General features: G+C 44.1%; 1 pseudogene across 1 annotated transcript; it reads right to left on the reverse strand.

Annotated features, from left to right (window-relative positions):
- Positions 1-288: 288 nt before the first annotated feature.
- LOC111155255 lies at positions 289-3,132 on the reverse strand (annotated as a pseudogene). Its single transcript, XR_002641129.1, has 2 exons — positions 2,924-3,132; positions 289-923 (listed from the first exon to the last, which is right to left on the reverse strand). The product of XR_002641129.1 is annotated as a 40S ribosomal protein S8 pseudogene (transcript).
- Positions 3,133-6,214: the final 3,082 nt, after the last annotated feature.

Here is a 6,214-nt window from a genome sequence, read left to right on the forward strand (position 1 = left end):
AGCATTATTGTCAATGATGTTTATGAAAGGTCCCCTGAGAGGCTGGCATTGTAATTATCTCTTTCTAAGTCTCTGCCTAACCTTGCTTTGGTTTTTGCTTTTTCTTCCTTTAAAGACTCTACTATCACTGGGGATTTCATATTCCTTTTATTTTCAGCTGGTTTTTCAGAAGAGGCAGTTGACTCAATGCTCGGGGTCTACAGTCTTGCAAAACCATGGCTGAGGATTTTAAACATTAGCCTGATTTGAGAAGCAAAGCTATTTTCTTTTTTTTTTTTTTTTGACAGGACAATAAACACCTTTATTACATGACCGAAGGAGGGAGGAAGATTTATTTGCCTTTCCGGGCTTTGATTTTCCTCAGATAGAACTCTAGCTCCTTGCCCTCTAGGATGTAGCCATCTGCTCGGCCACACTGGCCTGGTCGTGAAGCGATGCATGCAAGAAGCTTGCCCTGCTGGAATTGCTCCTCCAGAAAACTGCTGATTTTGGCATTCTTTTTCCTTTCATCATACTTCTTCTGAATTTTCTTTGATCGTTTTTTGTTTAAAATCTCTTCCTCCTCAGGCGTCAGCTTGGCCCCCTTCTTGCGGCCCAGGGGCAGTGCACAGTGGGACTCGTACCACTGTCGGTAAGGTGTGCTGTCAATGAACACAATACAGTTCTTCACCAGGGTCTTGGTGCGGACCAGTTCGTTGTTGGATGCATTGTAGACAACGTCAATAATCCTCGTTTTGCGCGTACAACACTCAGAGCCCCAGGAGAAGTTCCCCACGTCTAGCCTCAAGGCACGGTATTTCTTATTGCCTCCCCGGACTTGGACTGTGTGTATGCGGCGGGGGCCGATCTTGGTGTTGGCAGCGGGGCGTCCAGCACAGCTATTTTCTTCGCTAGGCTTGTGACAGGTTGGAAGGGAAGCTGTCCTTCAACAAAGGCAAATGACACAGTTATCATTGCAAGTCCAGAATGATTAATAGATTTTACCTCATCCATCCCCTCTTCTGACAGAAGTTGGAGAACAGTTTCATTATTACTACTTTCTGGAAGAAGAAACAAAATTATTTGCCAGTTTGCTTGAAATGATGAATTGCTGAAATTAGAGAAGTATCTTTATAATCCTTTTAGACATCTCTTAATGCATCTCTTCATTTTCTTTCCAAAGACCATTTGTTTATTAAGATGTACCCAGTTTGCAATACTTATTGCAAACATCAGTTTAAAATGATTCTTCAGGTGGGATGCCAGAAACTTTAATGCCCCCCTTTGCAATGCTTCTGTATTCTCAGGCTTGTCCTTCCAAACTCCCTCCTGTTCCCCCTTCCCTGCCCAAGGGCATTCTGAATAACAAAGATTTCTGGCTGGACAATGTTTGGGTCAAGTTCAGAGAGTGTTCTTGTGTTTCTTTCATCATCTAATGAGGATGGGGGGCAGGGTGTGCTGTGGTCAGGAGAAGCAAGTCTTAGGGAGGAAGGGCAAACTGAGATCTTTGGATTCAAAGACTGGGGCTCCTTCACTTTCTCTTACATAAAATTTGTATTCATCCCACATTTCCTACTACAAATCACTCTGGTACGACATGACAATGCGGCAGATACACAAGGACTTTTCCCACATCGCACTACAAACACAGCTCCCCTCTCTGGGGAGCCTAAGAGAAACTTTTGGGCTTCCACTTCCCTTCCATTTGTTTGAAGGATCAAGAGAACACAGTTCCATTTTCAACAAAAATTAAAAAGGAAAAATCATGAAAAGAACCAGCCTCCTCTTTTTTTTTTCTCTCTTAATATATTGTTGCATCCAGGGAAGAGGAAGCAGTGAGCGCCACTGATACTGGGTCCCCTGGGACCCTATAAGAGTCACTCCCCAGCTCTCAAATGAACGTGTCTTCCTCCACTTGCACAGCAAGTTTGTAATGGGCTTGGAAGTTACTTTTGGCTCAGCTCTGCTGTGCAAAACTATGAAATGCCGCAGTGTTTCACGATTCAGGCTGTGTTCACACCTGGGTTTTCACAGGGAAGACAGTTTTCAGTTTGAAGGCTTTGTGGAGATTTGAAAAAACCATTAGCCATGCTCCTGCCAGCCTCCATAGGCCTTGCTAGGAACTGTGCATTTCTTAAGGATAGGAACCAATTCCTTCCACACGTTTTTGTGTTTTACTTTTTCTTCAGGCATTGACTGTGGTGCTGTGGGCCAATTCAGTTGGGGACTTAAAATATGACAACATCTCATTTGTCCTGCATTGTTGCCGAAGAATATGTGCACTGGATAAAAATTTCCGGATGACGGTACTGTTGCCCTTCGAAGAGCTTCAAAGGATAATGTTATTTGGAGGGCATCTAGTGAATAAACAGGCAAGTTCATTGTTATTAACTTGCATTATTTTACTGGCTGCATCAGAGATGTCCTCAGGGCCTACAGAGACCAAAAGGACTCTTTGCAGCTTCACTTACCGTCTTGGGAGTTCTAGCATCTTTCCTTGGTTTTCGGATTTCTGACCGTGTGCTCATTTGTCCTCACTTCCACCATTCCTTCCCAGGCTCTGCGTCTGAAAAGCTTCATTGATTTCTTTGGTCCTGATTATTTATTTCATCAGAACTGTAACCCAGAAAAAAACCCCAAGAAACCAGACGGGCTTATTTCTACCTACATTACTTGGTAAGTATGCTCTCTTGCCAACTGAGTAAAGAGCATGGGTTTTAGGATAGCTCTGAGACTCTGATTCATCCTTTCTATCATTATGTGAGGAGATGGACTTTGTATTAAGTGGCATTTTATTTTGTATTTAGAAAAATATACATTTTTGTTATTATGACAATTAGTCTTCAATAGAACAAATCAATTCAACCCTCAAAAGAGCTTTTGAACCATTCACTTATGACTCTTCCTTGCTACCTCCTTAATCAAGGCCGATGTTATCTCTCACAGGCTATTAAAACTGCTTCTTAGTCGTCTCCCAACATCATCCTGGCTTCCTTCCAATCCGTCCTCCACACTACAGCCAGAATGAGCTTTAGAACATGTGAATGTCATCATTTCAGCCCCCTTGCTCAGTGCCTTTCCATGCCAGCCTCTCCTTACATCACTCTTTTGTTCCTGCTGTGTGCGACCACACTGTGTTCTCTCCTTGGCCATGTTCCCTATACCACAGCCCTTTGCACATGCTGTCTGCTCTGTCTGGAATGCCCTTCCCCTGGCTTTCCCCACAGCTGGCTCCTTATATTCTTTTTTTTTTCCAAAGATTTTATTTATTTGACAGAGAGAGATTACAAGTAGACAGAGAGGCGGGGGAGTGGAGGAAGCAGGCTCTCCGCTGAGCAGAGAGCCCCATGTGGGGCTCGATCCCAGGACCCTGAGATCACGACCTAAGCCAAAGGCAGGGACTTAACCCACTGAGCTACCCAGGCACCCCAGCCTCCTTATATTCTAAAGTTCCCAAATTAAACGTCACTTTTTCAGAGAGATAATTCCTGACCATTCTAATTAAAGTAGGTATTCACTATTATTTAGGGTGGATGGACATAGGAGAGTGAACAGAAGAATGAAAATCTTTGTATCACATGTTAACATTCACCAGGTAGCATGCACTATGGAGGAGACATTAAAAAACCAGACAATGACGTTGCCAGTTGAATTCAGCCCTTATCAACAACCACTCCAGTGCTAAAATAAACAAAAAAACCCCACGTATGAATGAAGTAGCCACAGTGATAGATATGGAGGCTACACATGCACCTAACAATGTAAAATACATTTACCAAGTCTGCTCTAACCCTTATTACTACTGAATATCCAACATGCCAGCTGATGCTGATCTTCCAATATGGCACCATTGTTCAGGAAGATCAATTAATCAATTAGTGAGACATTGACTGTATTGAGGCCTTTCCATCTTGAAGAGTCAGTGGTTTTTTCATCATAGGAACAGACCCATACTTCCAAGGGTAGAGACAGGAATCTGCCCCCCCTTGCACCGCCCCGGTCAATACTGATAGTAACACACTATTAGATTTCTCATTCCTGTAACTCTGGGTTCTGCAGGGTTAGAAATTCTCATCCTCAAAAAGGAATACCCTTTCACCAGTGGATTTAGCAAGGGTACCTTTACATTAGAAGCTACAGCTGCCGTCTAGGCATTTTTTGTTCCTTGTTTCCGGGGACCAGCAAACAAGGAATGGTGTCACCATTCTGGCAGAGGTAATCAACACAATCATCAGGAGGGAGAAGGCTGTGATTATTACAAAATGGGTCATGGAGGAATACATGTGGAACCCAGGTCACCCATTCGGGTTTCTTTTGGTACTTCCTTTCCTACTTGTGACTACAAATGAACAAGAACAGCAACCTCATTCTGAAAAGGCCGTATGTCTTCATCCAATTGGACTGCTATAACACAGTATCACAGACTAGGTAGTTTAAGCAATAAATACTTATTTCTCAGAGTTCTGGAGGTTGGGAATTGTAAGATCAAGGTGTTGGCAGGTTCTGTATCTGGTTAAGGGCCAGCTTTGTGGTTTGCCTTCTTGCCGTGTCCTCATGTGGTAGAGAAAGAGAGAACTCTTGGTTTCCTCCTCTTCTTGTAAGGGCACTAATCCCATCAGGAGCAGCTTCCAGGTTTATGACTTCTTCTAACTCTAATTATTTCCCAAAGGCTTACCTCCAAATACTATCACACTAGCGATCAGGGCTTCAACATATAAATTTGGGGTGGGAGGACACAAACTTGTAGTCTATAGCAACTTGGTGGTCAAGGCTCAGACCCCTTGGGAATGAGACTCCAGGTCACACTACTTAAAAAGCCACTGAAACTAGCAGAGGTGGTATCTAATGGTGACAATGATCCAGACAGGTAATGGAGGAAGAAGGAGTATCAGCTGTGTCTCCTAGACTAATGACAACAGTGAGGGCTAAAGTTTATCCCATTCATCTTCCTCTTCTAAGTTTTCCTTCAGAAAGAGAAGCCCACTGGTATCCTTGAGGAGATGTTCCATGAATGCATATGGACAAGTGTACTGGAGTAATGCAAGGGGTAGACTGTAGTAGACACAGGGATGAGGCAAGCAGTGTGTCTCCAAGGAAGGGCTTGTATGGAGCTGTCCGTCAGTAGACAGTCTCCAGCCGCTGGCTCCTTCAGGGTCTGTCCCTGCTACAGAGTCACACCGTCTGAGGTTGTGCCCTTTCCAGGGCAGCCCATACCTGGTAACTGAGCAAGGAGGCTGTGCAAAGCCCTGAGCATCTCTACCCAACATGGCACAACTCTGATGGCCAATCATGGCAGTGAGCCATCTGCTATGTTGAGTGAGCCTTTGTCAGGCCTGTATCACAGCTCGTCCTCTCTCTTTACTCAGCCTTCTCTCCTCCCCTTTCTTTTCACCAGGGCTAATCCCTGGTAAACATCTTGCACCCAGATTTGTCTCATCATCTACTTCCAAAGAAACCAACCCGGTACGTGCTTTGGAGGCAAATGAAGAACTTGCTAACTAGGTTGTTTGGAGCAACTTATTTCACTCTGCTGAACCTCCATTTCTTCATCAGTAAAATGGAAATAACAACATTTGTCTCTCAGGGTTGTGTGAAGTTTGAATAAAATCAAGTGTGTGATCACCTGGCACCATGCGTGGCATAGAACAGTGTATGATGTTTAAAAGTGAAGCACTCACAGAATTGGGGACTTTCCTTGCCAACACAGCTTTGTGGGCTGAGAAGAAGAGCTGAGTGTTCTGTTTTCTGGCCACTTTGCTGGAGACAGTTAACGGCGAATTCTTCCACAGCACGCACCATGAGCTAGGCACTTTTCAGGTGTCTTGCACAATTGACTCAGTTAACCTACAAACAACTTGGTGAGGAAGGTTCCTAATCCCATTTTACAGGTGAGGAAACAGAGGCACAGAGAGGTTCACAAACTGGTCATAGGTCCTAAAGATTGCAAATAGGAGAGCTGGGCTTTGAACCCAGGAAGCTGACACCAGAATTGGTGCTCATGTCCAGTATGGTACATGGCCTCTTGGTTCAACTTTATCCTACAAAGAACTTGACACAGAGGAAGGCCATCTTGTTGCTCACTTCCTACTTCCTCATAACACCCTTCCAGAACTAGTTTTTCTGAATGGGAAAGAAAAAGAGGATGAGGAAGGTGTCATCCCTCCTGCAGATTGTCTGAGGTTCATGAATCCTTTCTGAAGCCTTGAGACAGGGAGAATCCAAAATCTGTATATCC

Source organism: Enhydra lutris, unplaced genomic scaffold (genome assembly GCF_002288905.1).
Source record: "Enhydra lutris kenyoni isolate GAN:26980312 unplaced genomic scaffold, ASM228890v2 scaffoldscaffold40, whole genome shotgun sequence".
In the NCBI taxonomy this organism is placed as follows: Eukaryota; Metazoa; Chordata; class Mammalia; order Carnivora; family Mustelidae; genus Enhydra; species Enhydra lutris.